The 25692-nt window shown below is 39.1% G+C and overlaps 1 long non-coding RNA gene across 1 annotated transcript; it reads right to left on the bottom strand.

Moving 5' to 3' along the window:
- Nucleotides 1-2603: 2603 nt before the first annotated feature.
- On the bottom strand, nucleotides 2604-2999 carry LOC125020897. Its single transcript, XR_007114288.1, has 3 exons — nucleotides 2966-2999; nucleotides 2810-2857; nucleotides 2604-2721 (listed from the first exon to the last, which is right to left on the bottom strand). It is a non-coding gene; the product is annotated as an uncharacterized LOC125020897 (long non-coding RNA).
- Nucleotides 3000-25692: the final 22693 nt, after the last annotated feature.

Below are 25692 nucleotides of genomic sequence, written 5' to 3'. Positions count from 1 at the left end.
CTTTTACAAATTTTTCTGCGTGAAGGACATGACTAACGTAGTCCTCCAGAGTTCCAGTTGCTAGGCCTATGTAATGTTTGCTGACCCAACAACGTACTGCAACGTACTGCAACGTACTGATCTTTTGATTGAGTTTCTTCTAAACCACTGTGAGCTTTAAACACTGTGGTCATTCTGATCCTATATTCTTCAAATGGTTCGTCTTCTTTTTGTTTAACTCTTCCAATTTTGGTGTAATTTCTTTGACATCTAAAACGTTGTGTAGTTTGGTCAGTTAGACCTCGTACACGGATGGTTAATTCTCCATCATTGTGAGGCAGAGGATGGCCTTACATAATGCCAATAATAAATAAATTTAATAAAATAAATAATAAATCTGATCCCAGTGCAGCCATCCAAACTTGTTGCACTTCCTGTCCATTTAAGTGGTATGATTGTCTAACGTTTTCCATACCTTGGACAAACTGAGTGACGTCCTCCTTATGGGAGGCCACTCCTTCTACAGCCTTTTTAACGTCATCTATGGTCCATGTTCTGTAAATCAGGATGGTTTGTGGCTGATTATCAGCTACGTTTGGGTTTGCTACTTGAATCATTGGATATGCATCAGCTTCAGTAAGTGATGAGTTTATTGATGGTACAGACGGTCCTGGGGAAACCAGCTTCCCCATTGTTTTTGACCATGTATAATTCTTTCCCTTTGAACGAGTCGTTCGTGGTGTTTCCTCATATTGAGGTGGCGTCTCGGTTGGTAGTTCTGGATACAGTGTCTGAATGAGTGGAGCAATAGGAGGCTTCACCCTGAGGTCCATAAATACTGATATTGCTTGTTGCTGCTCTCGTATTGATACTGATTGTAGCTGCTTTTATGATTCTATGACTGTGAAGTCCTTAGTTTTTAACTAGACTTTTTAAATGGTTTACACACAGTAAAAAGTCCTTACGGCAGGTAAAAACACATTTTAAGAGCAAAGTTGTCAATAAGCCACTGTGAACTCTTTCTGCTCAGTTTCTTCTTCTTTAAGTGCATCTAAAATACTTCTCTAGATTTAAATTCAGTAAAATGCTTCTGTGAAAAACTTTGACCTGATTTCTTGTACTTCAAAACGTTTGCACATTGAAACACCTTCATCCACGCCTTCATCATTTCTGTCCTCAAACGGGATTTTAGTGTCATCATTCTGAAGATTTTTAAAGCAACAATGATATTTTATGTGTTTGTAGCAACGCATTTTAGTTGAGAGAACAAGTGTGGCTTATTAAGGCCTACAACTCCTCATTATACACACATATATATATATTATATCATAATATACTATACCATACTACAACATCATATTATATTATACTATACCATACCACATTATATTATATTATATTAATGTTCGGACCTGTGCATAGACCAGGCTTCAAATGTTTAGCAGCTGATTCATTTTAGTTTTTTCTTTTATTGCATCTTGTAATGCGGTTATTCTCTGAGTATTTAGTCGGCCATCGAATCCATAAACTTTTATCCATTTATGTAGATGTTTTATTTTATCAGGGCCCTGTTTTTCTATAAATTTCCAATCTTTAGACTGCAGTTGTTCTTTAGGATCGATTTTGCTTCCCCCTTTTTCCTATTTTTGAGAATTTGGTCCAGTTTATTAACACCTAGGGTGCTTTAAAAACCGGGTTGTTTTCAGTAGGGCAGCGATTGAACTACCTTTTGTGGTAACCCTCGCTTCAACTCTTTCGAGTGGAGAGTTCTTGCCTTTGCATCCACAAGAGGCTCGCTACTCACAATCCTACTGTTTTGGTATGAGATAAAATACCTAGTGGTATTTTAATCTCCAATCGCACACACAATCACTCACTTTTTCAACGCGGAATTTAAGCGTACGTACTACAGGACTCCGACATCCTATCACTCATACTACGGAATTTAACTACTGCAGTCACGCCATCTGCGCTTCGGCGAGTCTACATCGCATCGGACGGTAAAGCGCACTTAATTAAGAAAAGAATCAAATTGTTTTCCGCATACTCTACCGCTACCACTGTGGTGATTTTCAACTTATTTCACTGCATCATTTTCTGAAAATGTGATGTTGTGATGTAGAACAAGAATCTGGTGGAGTTTGCAGAAAACAATTTGTTTTGTTTTTTTTAATTATTTTTTTAATCTGCCCATATACATCATTCATTGGATATGAATTCAACATCACATTTTCAGAAAATGATGCAGTGAAATAAGTTGAAAATCACCACAGTGGTAGCTGTAGAGTATGCGGAAAACAATTTCATATTTTCTTAATTAAGTTTTCAAATCTGATCATGCAGAAATGAGTTGGATTCTGAATATGCCTCAGTAATTTTGTTCTATCATTTAGTTTTAATCATTAAATAGAATGTAGTAAGATAAAAACAAAGTAATGACTGATATATGTATTTCAACAAATGAAAATAAGAAGAAAAATTTAGTTTAGTCCGAGTTTACGGGATGCACTTGAATGCACCATAAAACCGCTCAAACGCTTTACCGTCCGATGCGATGTAGACGGGCACTCAATTTTCAAGTGTAGATAGCGCGACCGTGCCCCGCCGAAGCCCAGATGGTGTGACTGCAGTCGTTAGTCGGAGGTGTCTCAGGCCTGTCTGTTGTATTAATTTCAGATTGAGATAGAAGTCCACTCTCGTTCTCGTAATCCAAAACGCTGTCTAGTATTGCATCGTCACCTGCTAAAGTATAATACAAGTCAATAGAATCTATCACATACATTGTGGGATACAGAGTCAAAGGAAAGTGGAAGAGTGTTAGTGCTTCTACCTTCAAACAGTCCACTCCCTGGCCAGATTACGGTCTGAGAAGGATATACTATAAACAGAAAACAATTTATTATTATAATACTTTAGTGAAACACACACACACACATATAAATATATTCACACATGCAGTTTTTATTTTTAAAGGAAAGTAACTAACCATTCTGAACTGATACAGACGGGGTGGATGGGACTACTTCAGGGGTGCCTACAAAAAAAAATAATACAAGTAATTCTTGTAAATTTCTGTAAAATGTATAGCTTCATTTGAATGAAATAACTGCCTTACATAAGATGTCCTGGCTGTCCTCATCATATGCACGGCAAAAGAAGGCCGCTTTCTCAGTGTCTGGAAGAAAGGCACTGTGTTATCCTTATACCGTAACAATGAAACATGTATAAAATCATGTAAGTCTTAAAATGTTACATACAAGAATCCATTTTTGATGCTTTCACGAAAAAATATCTGTATTCTGAAAAACAGGTTTGGAAAACTATGTTAGGTCTAGTAAAAGGATTCACCCGATAATAAAGGTATAGAGATTACTTACCCTCCCCAGAAAAAAAAAAAAAAAAAAAAAAAATGCTTCTTTGGAGACTCTCAGGCAGGACTGAAGTGACGTCTTCAGCGGCAGGCCGTGATGAAATGCGCGTATGACATCAGCTGACCAGCGGTTTTATACGCGACACCGCTGTTTCACCTGATAAAAATACTTTAACATACCCCCCGACTTCCCACCCCGGGGCTCGTGACACCGCTGTTTTTACCTGATGAAAATACTTTCACATAGCCCACGACTTCCTACCTCGGGGGTCGTGACACCGCTGTTTTTACCTGATGAAAATACTTTCACATAGCCCGCGACTTCCTACCTAGGGGGTCGTGACACCGCTGTTTTTACCTGATGAAAATACTTTAACATAGCCCCCGACTTCCCGCCTCGGGGCTCGGTTTCACGAAAGAGACCCCTGGACATTTCGGTTGATAAAAATACTTTAACATAGACCCCGACTTCCCGCCTCGGGGCTCGGGACTCCGCTGTTTCACCTAATTTAAAAAAAAATTAACGTAGATACCGACTTCCTACTCCGGGACTCGTGACTCCGCTGTTTCACGAAAGAGACCCCCCGGACATGTCGGTTGATAAAAATACTTTAACATAGACCCCGACTTCCCGCCTCGGGGCTCGGGACTCCGCTGTTTCACCTAATTTAAAAAAAAATTAACGTAGATACCAACTTCCTACTCCGGGACTCATGACTCCGCTGTTTCACGAAAGAGACCCCCCGTATATTGCGGTTGATAAAAAGACTTCCCCGTAGATTCCGACTACCTACCCCGGGGGTCGTGACACCGCTGTTTCATCTGATAAAAAGACTTTCACATAGACCCCGACTTCCCGCCTCGGGGCTCTTGACACCGCTGTTTTTACCTGATAAAAAGATTCTCACATAGACCCCGACTTCCCGCCCCAGGGGTCGTGACACCGCTGTTTCACCTAATTAAAAAACTTCAACATAGCCCCCGAATTCCTACCCCCAAGGGAAGTGAAATGCCACAACATCCAATCACCGTTGGTTACGCCCACCTTGACAGTTGGTGACGCACACTTGATCGGTCACCCCCACTTGATCGGCCACGCCCACTTTATCAGTCACGCCCCTTTGATCCATCAAAGTCAATCGATTACATTTTGACAGACGGTGTTTTTCTATATTTTTTCTGGTGGTTAAGAACTCCACTCCTTTCCATGCTGAACTGTACAGTGAAGCAGTGCGCTCCGCAGTAGGAGAAACCTTAGTCAAAGAACCCCTTGTTGAGCTTCCGAGGTGCAGTGGAAAGGCACTCGGTACAAAAAGGTTCTTTCTGTGTTTAAACCAAGGTGAGGCACTTGAATTCAGACAGATTGAACTCATGCTTGTGATGCAGGTCCAGCATGTATAATTTATTGTTACACCTCATGATGTGTCCTATATGCCAGCATTTGCATTGTATGAAGTAAAACAAGCATGAAATGTTGGAAGCCTGAGCAGAAACTAGATAATTACCATTTGCATGTGTACAAGGTTTGTGGGACAAGAGTAATTTCACTCAAGCATAGCACTGTTGACTCCGAGTCATCTGGAGTTTGAAAGATTAAAATCTGACAGTAACAGTATTTTTCATTCCTTCTAGTCCTCCTAGTCATGGATGCAGAGAGTCCGCTTCTGTCTTTCATCAAGTGCCTAAACTGAGAGACCCTGAGCCTTTGCTGGAGCATCTGCAATGTGTAGGACTTGAGGACCTGAGCTACCTGCAGGAGAGTGACCTCCTTTCTGCCCTCAGACCAGTTGAAGCCAGGAAACGGCTGTCACTGCTCAAAAAGACAAGTATGTGTTTCAATTTGTACAGAATAAACTTTCACATTAAAAAAATGTGCATAGGCAAAATGTACTTGTTAGGTCCACCTGTTCTAATCAATGCAGTCCAATACAGCAGTTCCATTATGAATTATACTTCAAAGAATCTTCTCTACATTTTTGTTGATGTTTTGAAAAATGTGATGACTACACACTACACCTTGTTCATCATTGATTTCATAGTGGGTCTTAGTGGTGGTGTACTGCATTATATTGAGAAAGGAACAGTTTGAAATATATATTAATGGCTACTGAGGATATAATTATGTTAGGTAATAATATACCCAGATTGAGCTATGTGATGTCTGTGTTTAAATGTTACTACTAGCTGTCCTTTAATAAGGCCAACAACATGTTTTGGACAGTCCTCCAAGCGGCCAGAGCAACCAACAGTTGAGCAGAGCCAGTACCAGTACAAGTCCAGTAACACAGTCTGATGAGATGCCCCTCTCTGGTGACTACATGCATCTGTTGCACACAGTTACTCTTTTGACTTAGATGGGCTGAAAAATAACATAATCTACCTGTAACTTAGTGTAATATAGTACAATCAGCATCAGTAAATTGACAGTGTGCTTAGCAATCAGTATCATCAGTTGGGTCTATCTGCTCTAGATTCTGATTCAGTAGCAAATGACACACAACTAATGATGGGATGGGATTATGGAATGAACACAGAATACTTTATCACAATGTACAGAAAAAAATGACTTTTGTATCCAGCAGTAGCAATAGTTCCCCCAACAACAATATGTTGTTCATTTAGTTCCCATGTATAGTCAGTCTGGTGTTGATTTTCTTTGTAGTGTGTTATGTTGAGATCTTGCAAGCTTGTCTGTCCCAAAGCAACGGTATCATCTATAGTGGAACTCGTGTGACTGCTGTGGTGTTGGAAAAGGCTGGATCTTCTTGCACCTTGCCAACCATGGATAAATCCCTGTTATGTATGCATAATGCAATTTGGTTTTCTCTGTAGCAGTTATTTCATTTCATAAATGCAACACACTATGGGCCTAGCATAGAGGTGAAAACGATATATGCAGTGTTATCTTCATTTTAGATGTCAAAGGGGTTTTGTGGCTCCCAGTGTTTTCTTTCCAAATGACTCTTTGGGTGTTGAGGGTTGCCGACCCCTGGTATAGAGTATTGATACATTTCCAGTGATGTTTCACCAAGTTTCTAATCAGTATTGTGGATGTATGGTGACTTGTATGTAAATTGGTAACCCAACTATTTTTTTTTTTTTTACTTTTTTCTTTCATTACCAGTTCAGTTGAATTTTGTTTTTTTTTATTGTTTCAGATCCAGTCATTTTAATTGAATAGATTTTTGAATATTGCTGTAATAGTGGCTACCTGCTACAGTTGAATAAAAATACGGAGAATGGGAAATTGTAGCTATTCTTGTTCAGCTTGGTCTCATTTTTTCTCATGTTCTCATGTGTTGAAAAGATCAAATTATTGTTTTAAAATGTTATATTTCATCAAATCTAATACAGCCTACAGCCTTTTTAAATAAAATAATGCCATTAAAACAACTAATAAGAGCACATTTGGTACAGTTGGCGTGATGGGCGGCTTCTTGTGAGTAAATAATTTATCCATTAATAAAGTTGTTCTGTCCTAAGTCTTCGTTTCCCACTGAAGCACCTAGAAAAAACGTTAGTGTGCTTGATTCAAATGGTGTATGAACAAAGGAAACTAAATCTATTTCGCACGTTTTCTGCCTTCATTTGACCCCACACTCTAAGAAGTGAAATAGTGATGTTGTTCATATTGTGTAACTTTGTTGTGGTAAAACTACTAAAAATACTACGCTTTTACATAAAAATGAACAAGGTCTCATTGGAATAACATAATAATAAATGATTTCAAGGTTACAAAACAAAAAAAAAAAACAAAAAAAAAAGATCAAAACGAACACAACCATCTCACTAAAATCATACACGCACGCGCAGACGCGTCCTCAGACATGCGCAGTAACCACGGAGCAAAGCAGGCACACTGGCCTGCAATGTCATGCCATGAAGCCGTCTTCCTCGAAAAGATTGGTAAGTACAAACGTTTCCTTGATAATACAGTGTGAACTGCACGTTGTGTCAACCGACAGTAAGTGTTTTCAGTTTTTATTCCCCTCAGTCGTATTTTTTGAAAGAGTTTGGAAAACGGTCACTGCTAACGTTAGCTTAAAACAGCATGTGGCTAATGTGTTTTTATCGGAGATGCTGCACGTTGTGTCAACCGACAGTAAGTGTTTTCAGTTTTTATTCCCCTCAGTCGTATTTTTTGAAAGAGTTTGGAAAACGGTCACTGCTAACGTTAGCTTAAAACAGCATGTGGCTAATGTGTTTTTATCGGAGATGCTGCTTTATGTTAAACATCTTTTAAAGTTATATTGGGGAGGTAAAAGTGTGTTTTTTTTCCCCTGACATTTTTTTTCTCTCCAAATAAATGAGTTTGGTGTGTGCCATTGACATATTTGTGCCACTGTGAAGTGTAAAACTTGCATACCGTATTTCACCAAAAAAAAAAAATAAATAAATATACGGCCTTTCGCTGCAGGCCTTTATTTGATTTTACACAGACCTGCACCAGGCCATTATTGTGATGACAGTTGTATTTCACAACTCTAACTCACACTTTTTATTTTTGTTCCTTCTTACGTTATCATTTATGTCCATTTGCGTTCTATTCTCCTCCATGTTGACCTGTCCTCCGGTGTGTAAAGGTGGGGCGTTAAAATCGCGCGCTGCGTTTCGTTCTCACTCCGTTTTTTGTCAAAATAAGAGTTAGTCGGTCGTCTAAGATTACTGAGCACCCTTTTCTAACGTTAGCTACTTCTCTTATTTTGACAGAAAACGGAAGTGCCAACTGTTTACTTCTGCAAAAATAATGCCAATAATTGCCCCGGCGGTTATTCGGGTGGGCGTTTAAAGAACCAGGCGGCTATTTGCGGCCCAGCGATTAATTGGTGAAATACCGCAGCTGTTATTTCTTGAATTCCTAAATAGCCATATGATTTTCTTTTTTGCCTGTTTACTGCATCCCTAAATATTAAACAGAAAGCAGGAGCTCTAGTGGGCTTAAACACTGTTTAAAAATTCATATTTGAAATTTCATATCACATTTTAAAATCTAATAGATAATCCTAGAGTATACTAAAGTTGTAAATTTTATGAGGCCTGTATTCCATGAAAGAGGTGTTTGTTTGTTTTCGTGTTTCACCTGATAGATGCAAAGCCAGTGGCTTAAATGTAGTTGCAAAAAAAATCATAATTTAGCCTACATCCATTAATTGCTTTTGGTAAAAATATATACAGGTCCAGTGCAGTTGACTCAGAGTGGCTCAATGTAATATTATATAACTGGTATTTACTATGTTCCACATCTGTTTTATAAGCAGTACTAATCACTGTCTCTCTTCTTTGTAGGCTCTAAATGTCGAGGTGCAAACAGTGCAACAACAGGTAATTTCTTAAAATACAGTATGGTAAAATGGTTCTCAGTTATTAAAGCTCAGTCACTCCTAAATAAAGTGTTGCAATGCTGAAATTCATTATGATGAGATTTATGAAATTCATCGAGATTTGATTTAAAAAAATCAAGTATTTCATTAAGTATTTAAAAAGTATTACAAATATTAAGTATTTAAAAAAATATTTAAAATTATTATGTATTTTGTTTTTGTTTTTCAGAATGAACACAAGATGCCTGCATCACTGAGAGTTGTACTTAGAGTGGACAACGCATCAAAACTAACTCTGCCCAATGGGATGCCTGATTCAGTAGAGGCTCTCAAAGAAGAAATTAAAAGACAATTCAGCTTGTCTGGTAGTTTCAGACTACAATATAGAGATACTGAATATGACAATGAGTTTGTGAACTTGACAGAACATCCCCTGTAATCTGTGGTAATCTGTGGCTATCTCTCACAGCTATCTCTCACAGCCCCACGGCCGTGAGAGATAGCGTGTCAGCTGAAAGAGCTCTGCTTCTACTTAATGATCAGACATCTTCTCATTTCTCTGCTGCTCGATTTGTCTGGTACCATCCAAATCATCCAAATGTTGAATCATCCAAATGTCACCATTAAAAGATGCAACACACTGAACCCAGCCTCTCTCCTCCCCCTCCCAGAGGATGGAGAATCACATACTGTAGCTGTCTTGATTATGTTAACCTTGTTTGCACCCCCAGGCATGACCTGAAGGATGAACCAATCCCCAATTCTGACCGTATTCTCTTCGTAGATGGTTCTCCTTCCAGCAACCAGCTGGGAACCAACTGTGTTGGTTATGACGTTGTGACCAACACTGCTGTCCTGGACTCTGGACTGCTCCCCTTCCACTACTCAGCACAATCTGCAGAACTGGTAGCACTCACAACAGCGTGTAAACTCTCAGAAAATCTCACCTGCACAACCTATACGGACTCACGTTACGCATTTGGTGTAGCGCAGGATTTTGGTTGCCTCTGGAAACACCGAAACTTTCTAAAATCAGATGGTTCACCTATTCAGAACCACAAACTTGTTTTGGACCTTTTAAACGCTATCCTGTTCCCTCTGCGGTTGCCATATGCAAATGTGCTGCTCATACCAATAACGCTGACCCCGTATCTAAGGGAAATGCAAGAGCAGATGGAGCCACTATTGACGCTGCAATCCGTCAATCGCCTCCATCTTTTTCTGAAATTCCCACTATCTAGTGCCGCAAAACACTCTGGTCTCTGTCTGGCTGCACTTATTCTAATAATGTATGGACAGGTCAAGTCAAGTCAACATGTATTTATATAGCACATTTTAAATGACAGCAGTCGACCACAGTGCTGCATATGGGAAGGATAGAAAGTTTAATGAATCAATAAAAATCAGTTAATGCAGCAGCAGCAATAATAGTTTGATAAAACATCAATCAAAAATAGCCAAATAAAATAAATATAAAAACAAACACAGGGCAAACAGTGCAGGCAGTCATGAAAAGGATAAAAAGTTAAAAGTCAGAGTGAGAGACAGGGTCAGGATAAAATCAGGCTGAATTATAGGCTAGGTGGAAGAGATGGGTTTTGTAAGGAAGATTTAAAAGTCTCCAGGGACTGGGAGGACCGAATGTGGAGGGGAAGGCTAATCCAGAGCCTTGGGGCGGCCGCTACGAGGGCTCTGTCACCCCGAGACCATAAATGAAGCAGTGCAACAGGTCAGTGATTTCCTGAAAATTGACCTCAAGCAACACTGTGCTTACCACCCAGCCAGTGGGGGTGCAGTGGAGTGTGAAAATGGAACACTGAAACAAAAATTGGTCAAATGCTGTGAAGAAAGTGGTCTTCAATGGACCACAGCACTGCCACCTGTGCTTATGTATATGAGGATGAGGAAAAGAGCCAGAACTAATTTGAGTCTATTTGAAGTTCTCTTTCCAGCCCCACCAGAAATGGGACATGGACAACCAGGAAAGGGTTTCCCTTCCACAACTCTTTGTGAAGATTCATGGACTGTTCCAGACTCCGCTCACAACCCACATGCGGCAGAGTGGCAGAACGAGCAATGGGGATCCACGCCAGCCACTGCACATGGGTCCAGACTCCTATTGAGCCAGAACCACGAAAAGAAGTAGACGACAATGCCTGTATCCCCAACAGAGAATCACCAGCACACACTGGATCGGACACACAACCGTGTCCGGGCATTTTTTTCATGTGTCAGAAGTATGAAGATATGTATTAAACTGTGTCTCAGGGTAACATGGTAGATATAATTTTCTAATACTTGGCATATTTTGTGATCTTTAAATGATCAACGGGGGGAAATGTGATGGGAAATTACATTTTTATTTTTACATCTCTCATATAAGCTGTCTATATTTACTTATGTGACCTTTTAGGACACACGAGTTCAAAACAAGTGAAAACATGTTCAGCAGAAGTTCACCGAAAGTTCATAATAAGTGCAACATTACATTATATTTTCTATATGTGCAGACTGAAGACCTTGACTTTGCTTGCACTTCCTCTTGACCTTCTCACCTCATTTCTATGAAGAAGTAAGAATCAAGAAATGGAAAGCACACTTTCACCAGATCCACGTGGAAAAAATGTGAGTGTGAATTCTAAAAGTTGTTGTCACCTCACATTCGGGGTGTCATGCTCTCTGAGTTTTACTCTGTGTGTGTGTCTCCTTCCTCGCAGAATATTTGCAAATAAACCATCAAAAGTGATCACTGAGTTTGAATCATTACTAACTTCTCAACAACCCTCACTTGTGGAATTTTTCCACAACACCTTGCCACAACGTCCCGTGAGGGGACAGTTCAATAGGTGAATAATTTAATGATAGAAAAGGTGAAGACAGAGGTCCAACATTCATTCAACTTTGAGCAAGACATGTGAATTGAATATCCAGATTTTTGAGAACATCGATCACAGACTTTTTTGATAGTCTTTGTTTAAACTGTGTCTTATTTTAACTACTTTCAGTCTCATTATTAATTCCACATTAAGGTGTCATTTCTTAAAGTTAAGTTAAAACTTAAATTTGAATTTTAAGTAACTCAATCTTAAATTAGTGCTTTTACCGCAGAACTTGTATTAATTTAAGATTTTCTGTCTAGTTTTGAGTCTAATTTTAGTCTTTCAGAGCCAAGAACTTTGTGCTTATTTTAAGAATTCTTGTCAAGCAAACAAACCTAACTCATTGCCAGATTTCTTTGCTTTCTATTTGAATCTATTTTAGCTTTCTATTAGACTATTAGTTTCAGACCCAGCGCTATGTGCTATGCCTGAGCAGAAGTAGGTGGTGCCTAGTTTTGGAAAATATTACCTTGTCAGCCTTTGTATCTTGAGAACTAAAACACAACAAAAACTTTTATTATTATTATTAAATTAATAAAACATACACTGAAACAGCTACAGATATGGTACAAAATGTTTCAGAAACCACTCTCCCTGAGCTATCACATAGGTCAGAGTTAAAACTCTAACTTCCTTAGTTATTGATATATTCACATTTCCTTTGACATTAAAACTGCTGATTAATGGCAATCATCTAGCACAAAACTTAGTATAACGGATTGCTTCAACCTGGCGGATATAAGAACAATGAAGACAATGTAAAACTACTTAGTGAAGGGCAATATTCAGCTGTACTTCACGAGAACCGTCACCTCCCACCATAAATAAGCTTGAATGATAGCAGGGAGGCCTTTATTGCAGGAGAAAAAACATTTTCATGCTCCAGCAGAGGGGCGGCAGATGGCGAGAAATTGATCCGGAAAAGGTGCGCCTTTCTCGGCCTAATAGGCGCACGGTGGGGCCCCTGTGTTCTGGAGCAACCGCGTGCCTGAAACAGTCATTCTGAGCGTAAAAAGTCACTAGGAGGTGCTTTTCATAACAATCAGCACAATAAGTCACAGAATGAGCTAGGTTCCACTCGTCTGACACTTTGTGACACTCTGTGCAGAAAACGACTTCTCTCAGCGAGAGAAAGCGTTTCTTGCACAGATTGTAAAAATACTAAACGGGCATCAAGCCCACACTCAATATTCAGCTGTACTGCATGAGAACAGTCACCTCCCACCATGAATAAGCCTGAATGATAGCAGGGAGGCCTTTATTGCAGGAGAAACAACATTTTCATGTCTGTGCAAAAAACGACTTCTCTCAGCGAGAGAAAGCGTTTCTTGCACAGATGGTAAAAATACTAACGGGCATCCAGCCCACACTCAATATTCAGCTGTACTGCATGAGAACAGTCACCTCCCACCATGAATAAGCCTGAATGATAGCAGGGAGGCCTTTATTGCAGGAGAAACAACATTTTCATGCTCCAGCAGAGGGGCGGCAGATGGCGAAAAATTGATCCGGAAAAGGTGCGCCTTTCTCGGCCTAACAGGCGCACGGTGGGGCCCCTGTGGTCTGGAGCAACCACGTGCCTGAAACAGTCATTCTGAGCATAACAAGTCACTAGGAGGTGCTTTTCATCACATTCAGCACAATAAGTCACAAAATGAGCTCAGTTCCACTAGTCTGACACTTTGTGACCCTCTGTGCAGAAAACGACTTCTCTCAGCGAAAGGAAGCGTTTCCTGCACAATACTAACATGCACCCACTCGATCTAACACACAACAGAGTCAGGGAAGCATTTTTTTCATGTGTCAGACGTATGAAGATTATGTTGTGTGTCAACTGTGTTTCAGGGCAACACATTGAATGTCATTTTCTAATACTCTGTATATGTTGTGATCTTTAAATGATCAAAGTTGCGAAATGTGATGGAAAATTACATTTTTATTTTTATTTCGCTCATACAACCTTTCTTTATGTGCTTATGCGACCTTTTAGCCAAAACAAGTTGAAAACACATCAAAACAAGTTCGGCAGAAGTTCACCGAAAGTTCATAATAAGTGCGACATTACATCATATTTTCTATAAGTGCAGACTGAAGACCTTTCGTTGTCTCGTTTGACTTTGCTTGCACTTCCTCTTGACCTTCTCACCTCATTTCTATGCAGAAGTAAGAATCAAGAAATGGAAAGCACACTTTCATCAGATCCACGGGGAACAAATGTGAGTGTGGATTATAAAAGTTGTTGTCACCTCACATTTGGGGTGACATACTCTCTGAGTTTTACTGTATGTGTGTGTCTCCTTCCATGCAGAATATTTGCAAACAAACCAACAAAAGTGATCACTGAGACTGAATCATTACCAACTTCTCAACAACCCTCAGTTGTTGAAATTTTCCACAACACCTTGACACAACGTCCCGTGAGGGGACAGTTCAATAAGGTGAATAATTTAATAACAGAAAAGGTGAAGACAGAGGTCCAACATTCATTCAACTTTGAGCAAAACATGTGAGTTGAATGTACAGATTTTTGAGAACATCAATCACAGACTTTTTTGATAGTCTTTGTTTAAGCTGTGTCTTATTTTAACTTCTTCCAGTCTCATTATTAATTCTACATTAAGGTGTCATTTCTTAAAGTTAAGTTAAAACTTAAATTTGAATTCTAAGTAACTGAATCTTAAATTAATGCTTTTACCGCTGAACTTGTATTAATTTAAGATTTTCTGTCTAGTTTTGAGTCTAATTTTAGTCTTTCAGAGCCAAGAACTTTTTGCTTATTTTGAGAATTCTTGTCAAGCAAAAAAACTTGTTCAGATTTTTCTGCTTTCTATTAGGGCTGTTTTTGCCATATGGACAGATTCGTGTTCGGCCTCAGCAACACTCAACCACCTCATCTTTAGTGCTACATTGACGTACAACAAACTCCTGGAAAGGTCTCAGTTGTTAGTGAAGCTGCCCAAACCCAGTGCTATGTGCTATGCCTGAGCAGAAGTAGGTGGTGCCTAATACACAACACAAACTAAACCAATAAAACATACACTGAAACAGATACAGATATGGCACGAAATGTTTCAGAAACCACTCTCCCTGCGCTATCACATAGGTCAGAGCCAAAACTCTAACTTCCTTAGTTACATATATATATTCACGTTACTTTTGACATTGAAACTGCTGATTAATGACAATCATACATCACAAAACTTAGAATAATGGATTGTTTCAACCTGGCGGATATAAGAGCATTGAAGACTATGTAAAATTACTTACTTGAAGGGCTAAAAGCCCTAAAGTGACACTCACTTGTCACCAAATTGTCCTTTGTAAGCCAAACCACCTTGCATGTGGACAGGTTCCCGTTCATCCCAACAGGCCTCAGCAACACTCTGCGAAAAGGCCTGTTTAGTGAATTTTCTAACCTAACAACTTCCAAATGGCACTAATAACAACACCACACACTGGTGTGACAAAAACTTTCTGAATTTTTGTCTGAGAAATGGATTATAATTTGTCAAACCCTTTGAAGCCCAAATCTTAAATCTATTATCCGTTCTTTTGGGAGTAAAGTCTGAGTTGTAAGCACACCACCTTATGATTCTGGATGAGTCTTTTAGTTTACAGATATTGATTATTTCCTGCCACGGATTCAAAAAACGGCCTGCTATCTAGTCTTCTGGAATCTCCTGTTTATACCATATACCTTTAGAGGCATCGCAGTGGATTACAGAAGAACATCTAGGAAAGGCAACCCAGTACGGGATTCGAACCAGGGGCACCTGCAGCAAGGACTACCGTCTCTACACACGGGACAGGCGCTCTACACACCGAGCTAAATACCAATTGTGTCTTGACGACTAAAACACAACAAAGAGCAACCTGTAAATACACACGCTGAAACACAAAATGTTTCAGAAACATTTCTCCCTGCTCTATCACATACGTTAGAGTAAAAACTCTAACTTAAATAGTTATTCATATATTCACATTTCTTTTGTCATCGAATTGTGGATTAATGCCAATCATGCAGCATAAAACGTAATAAAGCGGAATGCTTCTATCTGGTGAATATAATAAAATTGAAGGAAATTTCACATCCTTTCCTGAAGGGCAAAAAGCCCTAACTTGTTCACCAAGTTGTCTTCTGAAGCCAAACCTCTTTGAATTTGGACAGGTTCCTATTTGTCCCAACAGGCCACAGGAATGCTCCGCAAATAGGCCTCTTTAGTGAACTTTTGAACTTACAATTTACCCAAAACATAATACCACACACTGGTGGGACAAAAACTTTCTGAATTCTCTGGAGCACCTCTCTGACATATCTACACTGTTGGCACGTTGCTTTATATTGCACCTCCAACAGAAGAATTCTTGTATACAACGTGTCTTTAATGAGGCCCAGTTACACAACCTCCTCATCTTTCGTACTATCGGGAGGCAATAGCTCAGGGGGTAGAGCAGTCGCGCAATAACAGAAAGGTTGGCGGGTTGATTCCGTCCTGTCCCTAGTCTGTCTGTTGTGTCCTTGGCACACTTAATCCACCATACTCCCTGGTGTATGACTGCAGGGTGAGTAATGTTGGTGGTGGTCAGAGATTGGCTCACATTGGCAGCCATGTTTCTGTCAGCCTGTCCCAGGGCAGCTGTGACTACTGAGGCGGTAGTTTACCACCACCAGGGTGTGACTGTGTGAGTGAATAAATAATGCATACAATTGAAAGCACTTTGAGCATTTAAAAAATAAATATAATATATTTTTATTATCATTATGCCTGGGCGATAAACCGAAAATTTACCAATATCGAAATTTACAATAAAAACTGAATTCATTTTGCCCATGTCGGTATATTTGGAATTAAAAAAAAAGAAAAGTGTTTTTTGTCTTTTGGCTGTGTGTGTAGGTAGGCTGTGTTCATGTCTCTTTAAAACACTGCACACGTAGTACAGCGTATGTAGTCATGTGACTCCGCCCATCCAGTCTGTAACAAGAAGGGGAAGAGACGGTGACAAAACAGAGGAGTGTTTAAACGCCAAAGTGGCAGCTGCAGTGCCGGCAGCGGAGGTAGACCTAGTTGAGGAGGAGGAAAAGCAGCAGCTTGTTCCAAAGAGAAATGTGTTTTCAATCGTGTGGCAGTATTTTGGTTTTAACAGGGAGGATACTGCTCAGAAAAACGTAAAATGTGCAAAAACACTGTTGTCACAAGCCAGGGCAATACATCTAACCTTTTCCACCACCTGTAATACAATCATGTGGTTGAATTCGTACACATATTTTTTTTAAATTTCTTTTTTAATTTCCCACATTTATCATCCATTTATCGTTATCGAGGTGAACTGCTCAATATATCGTGACATTGATTTTACGCCATATCGCCCAGCATTGGATTATCATTACAATCCAACATATTCCTGGAAAGGTCTCAGTGTTGAGTCAAGCTGTCTTAGACCCAGCGCCATGTACAACAGAACTAGGTGGTGCCTATTTTTGCAAAGTTTGACCTTTTTAACTCTTGTATCTTGAGAACTACAACACAACACAAAGCGAACCCATATAACATACACTGAAGCACTCACAAACATGGCAGAAAATAAAAAAATATCTTCTGCCTGGTGAATATAAGAATATTGATGGCAATTAAACATCATTTCCTGAAGGGCAAAAAGACCTGAAGTGACACTTAATCACAATAAGTTGTCCCGTGAAGTCAAACCTCTTTGACTTTGGACAGATTCCTATTTGCTCAATCTCTTTGGCCCAACAGGCCTCAGCAACACTCTGTGAAAAGTCCCCTTTAGAGGACCTTTGACCTTGCAACTTATCTAAGACACAATGCCACACATTGGTGGGACAAAAACATTCTGAATTCGTTGGAGCATCTCTCTGAAATGTATCAAATGAACACATGGCATTTTGCCACATATATATATCTATCTATATATTTATCTATCTATATAAATATGGAGATGCTCTCCGGTATTTGGGCATCATATCATTCTGCTAAGCCTCAGAGAAGCTCACTATCATCCTGATACATCCGTCAGCATATAAGCATACAAAGCATACAACCTCCAGTGCCTCATAGAGAAAGAGACTGCTGGTCATCCCATGTGTTGGCCCGGCAACAAGCCTGCTGTCATTTAGTTGGTATTCATAAAAACCATGAATAAATGATTCCATGGGGGGCTCATTTCTTTTGAGCTGGTAGAAAATATTGATATTCAGAAGCAGAGGAGGCCATGAAGACTGAGGCACATGTAGTTTATGGAGCTCCACATGTCTGACACACAGCACTCCAGGCCATGAAGACTGGGCTGGTTAATGAAACCACGACAGCAGGTGTAGCTTAGCTCAGATATTCAGCACTCCAGACAAGAGACCCTTACAATGCTGTTCTACTCTTAGAGAATTTTTTTTCTTTTTTTTATATATATATATAAGTTAATAAACTATCTTCCCAGGCTATGTGAGCTTCTTCAGATTTAGTGGAATGCCAAATTCCTACCATATTTCGAACTGCCTGCTGAAACGGGGCTGCAGGATGATGAACATGTCAGTTTAAATGAGTCCACGCCACCCAGTCATAGGTACTATGAGTTTCTACGTGATTTAGTGCTTAGAACAGATAAAGTCATCATAGTAGATGACTTTAACATCCATACTGATGTTAGCAGTGACAGTCTTAGCTCTTCATATATGTCATTATTAGATTCAATTGGCTTTTCTCAGAATGTAAATGGATCAAGTCACTGTTTCAATCACACCTCAGATCTTGTTCTAACTTACGGCATAGAAACTGAAGGTCTGACAATATATTCTGATAACTCTCCTTTGTCTGATAATTACCTTGTTACATTTGAATTCACAATATGGGATTACACTGAAATTAGAAAGACATTTTGTAACTAGATATAAGGAATTTAATTTCCTTCAGTAATTTACCTCAGTGCCTTATGTCAGAGATGTTGGATGCAGCAACCACAATCTAACTCCAACACAAATAAGATTATTTTGTTGATAGTACGACAGCATCACTCAGTACACTTTAAATGGAATTGCTCCTCTGAAAAAGTGATAAATCGGAGGAGGGTAGCTCCATGGTAAATTCACAGTCATGTAGTTCAAAGCAGGGAATTCGAAAGATGGGAAGAATTTGGCATTCCACTAGTTCTCACATAGCCTGGAAAGATAGTTTGATAACTTTTGAAAAATCTCTGTAAGATTAGAGCACTCTTTCAAGTCATGTGTTCTTTCCAACAAAGGGCTCTGCTCTCATTCAGTGCGTGGACAACCTCCTTGTTTGTGCACCCACAGAGGAACAGTGTCGCTCTGACTCACTCTCCTTGGGTCACTTATCTGCAGAAGAACACAAGGTAAGTCTGTCAAAACCTCAGTGGGACAGGAAAAGATTATTATTCTGGCTGTGTTCTCACTGCTGAAGACAAAATCCTGTCAAACAAACGCATAGAAACCATCCCAGATTACTCCAACCTGTAATCGCCACCCAAACGAAACACAGTTCAATCCCCAAGCATGTATGGGCATGTAACAAAAACGAAAACCGCTTATGTCCACTTCAGTGCTTCTGTTTATTTCACCTCTTCTACCAAACCACACAAACAAGGTGTCCCTGAAAGCAGAAACTCTGCTGATTACAAAGATATGTGTCTCATACTGTGCGAAAACTCGGTGAGCTAGCCCCCGAAGAGTAGAGAAAAAAAAAATCCCCACACGAAACTGTAGTTTTATCTTTGCTGTTTGTGTCAAAAGTTGTATTAAATTTATATTGAAAAAGAGGTGTGACTCTTGGTTCGATATACTATCTTTGGGTTAACTTCATTCATCGACATAATAAAGAGTAGATACAGTATGTGTAATCTGACGAGAGAAATGAAGCGTCACCGCATTTGATTAAATGCGGTGACGCTTCATTGATTATGATTGATTAATCATAACGCAGCCAAGTAAAACAGACGAGTATTTTACCTGGCTCTGTGAAATCAAGTGCTTGGTTGTGGCACAACCAATCATGTGAAATATGAATTCATGAATGAAAAACAAGGCAAAGGATGAGAATTAAATTAATGATACATATATATATATATTATTAATAAAATTAAAAAAAAAAAAAAACACTGTCTCTTTAATCCTGAGCAAAACAATGTAAAATGGGCTACATTTACTAACATTTCTAGACTAATGTGGATGTGCTGAGCTCCTTTCCTGATGAGTACACTCGTTGTAATATCAGCTTTAAAATTGGATTTTTTCATGTGTTCTGGTTAAAACATTAACTAACTAATTGTTGTTTCGTGCTAATTTTCATTTTAGGTCATACATGCAGTGCAAGTTCTGTGCATTTGTGGGGTCCAACCAAGATGTTCTTTTGATACACCACCGGCTATGGCACGGTCATATTTTTCCTGTGAATTATGTGAATTCAGAGACGTATGTAATGAAAGAAAGTTTTTGGTCCATCTCGGAAATCAAGAGATTGTGCATTGTCTCTTTTTCTGAAAGTGAACCTCATGTCTTAGACCAAAAGTTTGATGACCTTGATGCACATCTCCTCATATTAAGTTGGAAGATAAGAAAATCCTAAACATATATCTAAAATAAGACATAATGAACCTCATTATTCTATTACGTGGAAGTTTTGGAAATGATTGTGTCAAAACATTCTGCCGTCTGGAGAAACTGGAAAAAAGGTGGGCGCCCCAAAAAAATCAAGAGATTCAAACTCCGCTTTCAAAGATGAGGAAGTAACACCGGCAAGCCTCAACACAAAAAGCCATAAAACGCAGAGAAAACATCATCAACAAAGCAAAAAGTCTCTTATCATAGAATGGATTTGAACAACAGCCAATAAAATAGACAAAATCAACATGCAAATAAAAAAAGAAACGGACCGTTTCAAAGAACATTACACGCTGGACCACAACATGGAAGAGGAAATAAAACGCACACTTAAAATACATATACAAACAGGAATTTTCCATTACCACACAACGCCACATCAAGAATTAAACAAACTAATAGAAAGAAAAAGCAGAGACAAACAAACTACAAAACCAATGAAAAATGGTACGGAACCTGTCCAAACGCACCCTCACCGAAACAGAAAAAAAAGGGTGCTAGCAAGAGGGCTACATTTCAACCATTACACCCTCCAAAATACCACACGAAAAAATACATCCTAGCAACAGAATTAGCATGCCATAAATGTCAAGATCAGGGACAAAATGCAGAACTCCGAAATGCAATATCAAGACTTTTAAAATCAGCCAAACTTCCACCAAGCAACATCACACAAGAAGAACAAAACGCAATTAAATCGTTAAAAGGAGACAAAACCATTACCATCCTGCTGGCCGATAAATGAAGAACAACAGTCATCATGGACACAAAAACATATGAAAAACAGATGGAATCCATCTTAGGGGACAGGAACACCTACGATAAATACTGAAAAAGAACCCCACGGAAGAAAAAAAAGGACCCTGAATCATTACTAAAACCTTACTACAAAGTAACAAAATAACACGGGACGCATATGAACACCTGACACCCACAGCCAACATCACCCCCCAATATACAGAACAACAAAATTCACAAAAAAAGACACCCCTCTCTGCCCAATATTGACAGATCGGATCAGTAAATACAACCTCCCCAAAGCACTGATTGAATCATCAAACCCCTCCTCAGTACAACAGAAGTTGTTTTGAGTTTTGCAATGTTGCAAAAAAAAACAAAACAAAAAAACAACTGCACAAGAACTCAACAGCATAAAAGTAGAAAAAGATGGAATATTCATATCACACGACGTGTCATCACTTAGTCACAAAAACCCCCAGTTGAGTCACATACACATCGTACAGGAACGACTCAAGGAACACGAAACCTCAAAAAACACACAAACCTGACAGTTTGAAGATATTTCCACACTCTTACATTTGTTGCTAAATCCACTTATTTTCAGTTTAAAGGAAATCATATACAGATAGACAGAACGTTCGCAATGGGAGATCCCTATCAGCAACAATGAGCAGTTTTTTCATGGAGGACCTGGAATCAAAAACCATCTACACAGCATCCACACACTGTAAACCCACACTGTGGAAAAGATACGTGGACGACATCTTGGAAAAAATAAAAGTCGGATACACACCAATGTCCACACTTGGACAACACTGAAAACCCGTAAAATTCACAGCACGAAGAAGAACACAACCGGACCATGTCGTTCCTCGATCTGAACATCCACCACAAGAAGACTGGCGCAAAAAATCACTGTTTACAGAAAACCCACTCACACGGACCAGTACCTCCTCTGGACATCAGAACATCCCACAGCACACAATCACTCAGTCGTCAGAACACTCTATCAACAGGTCAACATTCATCATGGAAGATAAAGACAACAGGAGAGGAAAGACACATAGAACACACACTCACACTTTGTCAACATAATACAATACAATAAACAAAAAGAAGAACGAAGAAACACACTCAGAAAAACAAGGACCATACAAAGACACCATATGCATACCATACATCCGGGGATAACGGAAGCAATACAACACATCATGAAAAAACATCACATCAATGCAGCATAAAACCACACAAAAACTCTGTTAACTCATAGTACACCCAAAGACAAAATAGAACGGACGAAAAATAGCAACAATCATCTATGAAATATCGTGCAAAACATAAACTGCCCAAAAACATACATTGGAGAAACTGGAAGATCATTCTACACATGGAGAAATTAACACAAAAAAGATGTGAACAGGAGACAGCGGGAAAATCAGGAGCAATCACAGATTCACTGCAGGAGAAATTGGAGGCCATAGAAATCAGGAAGCGGGCACACAAAACTATCAACTGGGATGAGGGGGCGTACACCCTGGACCCTGGAGTGAGTGTGCACATGTACACTCACTCTCCGGCCGCTCGCTCATTCACTTACACCTCATGCACACACACACACACACATTTCACCCTGCACTGGACAAAAGTGGTAACTTTTTCCCACTTAGGCTCATGAACAAACTAAAATGAAGCGTTTAAATTTGGGGGGGGGGGGGACAATTTTGAACAAAAAAATGGATTTAAATCGTAAATCAAAACAAAAAATCCTGATACTTATGTGAGTTGATTTTCTATCCCAACCCTAATAAACTATACACTTGAGCTGATCAGGTCGACACGCTCTCTGGAGACACACCCACTGGAGACTCTCCACAATACACCTAGCGCAAGATAGAAACAGACACACCAGTGCATGCACACACACATCAAGAGGGGAGAGACATACGTGCCAACCCTCACCGGCCGTAATAGCAACTTATGTAATAATACAGTGTTGGTCACTTCTCTGACAAGTGTTTCTTTTTTTTGGCGAGGGGTTTCAAACATCTGACATTGGACTACACAGAAGGAGCACATCCCTGCAAGGTCTAACCCTGTTTCTTCGCGAGGATTCAGAGAACTTCTTCAGGACATGCTTGGTGAGTACAATAGGAGGCTCAACATATCTATCCAGACAAGAGATAGATATAATCGCTTAGACTGTGTGTGCATTAACAAGAAACAAATGCACGGTAGGGTACGGAATAATTGTGTACACCACTGGAAGGTTTATCAGATGACTAAGCAGAATGAATTCCATTTACTACCGTTCATTAGAGTGAAGCTAATTAAATAAAAAAATGTTATCCTCTTGTCTGGATCAGGGTCGAGAGGCTAATAACCAAAGGGGGAAAAATTGGTAGAAGCATCACTCTATGTTGCTTTTGTCTACATGCAGACATGCATGGCAAACTTTTTTGTTTTGTTTTTATGGGTGTTTTATTCAGTTGTAATTCTGCCCAATTTACAATGTTAAATTTATGCTGACATTGTGACATTGTTATTTTTTTTTATATTATATAAACTGTTGTGTTGTGAACTGCACAGGTGTTTTTACAGGTTTTGCGTATTTCTGTTTGACACAGCCACTTGAGATATGTCAGCAATGTTGTTGCTGTTGTTACAATTGTAATACACTGCTCAATGACTTGTATATGAAATGGTACAAATGTTTCGAATGTATTTGATCATAGGTCAATAACACTTGGAAGTTATTATTGTTATGGAGCTACTTGTTCTGCACTTAACTGTAGTAAGACAGCAATTCTCTGCTGCTACTGTTAAATTGTTAAATGGAACAATTTCCAATTATTTCAATAAAGTATGAAGTAAACTTTAAACTGTTTTGTATTCTGTGAAATGCAATTTTAAATGTTATTAACCTTAACTTGAAATGTTAACTAACAACCCAACTTACTTTTTTGAGTGAGTAAAATTCTTAGTTGGTATAACGCTAAACCTTTAAGTTTTACTAATGGAGAAAACTACTTTATCTGAACAAAAGATCATTAGTTGGCCAAACTGTTTGAAAACATAGACTTGGCACAAGTCTAACTTTCAAGTTTGTCTCAAAAGGAAAATGTAAAAACAAAACAATATGAGTTTTTGGTTGGGCTCAAAACTCAAACATTGATTGCAATAAGTTGCCTTGAAATTTTGAAATTTTTCTCAACTTTTTCATTTTTACAGTGTCTGTATCTTGACGACTAAAATGCAACACAAACCAAACCCAAGAGACATGGACTCAAACACCCAAAGCCATGGCACAAAACTTTCGGAAAGCTCTCTCCCTGCTCTATCACATAGATCAGAGTCAAAACTCAGTTAGTGATATATTTCTTTTTTCATTGAAATTGTAGATTAATGACAATCGTGTGCCACAAAACTTAAAATAACGGATTGCTTCAACTGGCAAATGTGAGCAGGTTCCTGCTGGCCCAACAAGCCTCAGCAACACTCTGCGAAAAGGTCTGTTTAGTGACCTTTCCGACCTTACAACACCACACGCTGGTGGACAAAAACTTTTCTGAATTCTCCGAGCATCTCTCTGACATTATAGCAAATTCCACACTGTTGGCACGTTGCTTTATATTGCACTCCAATTAAAAGATCACCAAACTCTTATATACCCACATACATGTGTCTTTAATGAGGCCCACTTACACAACTTCCTCATCTTTAGTACAACATATTAGATCCAAATATTCCTGAAGGTCTCAGTGTTGAATCAAGCACTCAGACCCAGCGCTATGTGCTACTGAACAGAACTAGATGGTGCCTATTTTTTTTACCAAAACCACAAAACATACACTGAAACACGCACGGCACAAAATGATTTCAGAACTTCTCTCCTGCTCAATCAATATGTCCAAAACAAAGTATCAGTAACTGATAGGTTCACATTTCTTTTGTCACTGAAATGCAGATTAATGACAATCACGCAAAATTTAGTGCAAAAGATATCTTCCCCTGGCAATTTAAGAACATTAAAGGCAATTTAACACATTATTGGTGGGACATAAAACTTTCTGAATACGCGTCTCTCTGATATGTACGTTGACATGTTGCTTTAAATTACACCTCCATAAAAGACACACGAATTTAGTAGCTCACAGATAAAGTTTTGAGTTTTCAGAAGGAACCTTCATAAGACTTTAAAGGCAAGGATTCCAAGGGATGTTACTTCAGAGAGAGATGGAATTCATAACACTTTTCAAAGAGCCTAAAAGAATGTCCCCTTCCAAAAGATAATATCCAAACTACACAATGGTCTTCAAAATCTTGGCCATACTTTAGATATTAAGGAAAGATGAGAAACAGAGGGGGGCCTCACATTCTCACAGCAGTGGTTAGCGACCAGCTCTCCCTCCTGGAGGGAATTCAGCTGGAAAATTAGTCTTGATTCTTTTGTTCTCCAGCTCAAAAGAAGTCCACTAGTATAACCAGACTGCTTGTTGAGGTCCTATAGCAAATCAATTTTCACATGTTTTGGAGGCTGGGGCTGTTTTTAAAGGAAAATCTTTGATTTGAATACATAAAGTAATGACAAATACATTTTGAAGGATTTTTTTAGTTGTATCTATAAAGACTCTGACCAGAAAAGAAAGACAAACCAACAAAATATATTTTGGAGAGAATTACATTCAACCAATGAACTAAATTGATGTTTTTGAAGAGAACTGGCCTGAATGGCTCAGCTATGTGTTAACCTGAGACCTGATTTTATATAGAATC

This window comes from Mugil cephalus, chromosome 15, assembly GCF_022458985.1.
Source record: "Mugil cephalus isolate CIBA_MC_2020 chromosome 15, CIBA_Mcephalus_1.1, whole genome shotgun sequence".
NCBI classification, from domain to species: Eukaryota; Metazoa; Chordata; class Actinopteri; order Mugiliformes; family Mugilidae; genus Mugil; species Mugil cephalus.
Note: the sequence above shows the minus strand (reverse complement) of the source record. Positions and strands in the feature narration are given on the sequence as shown.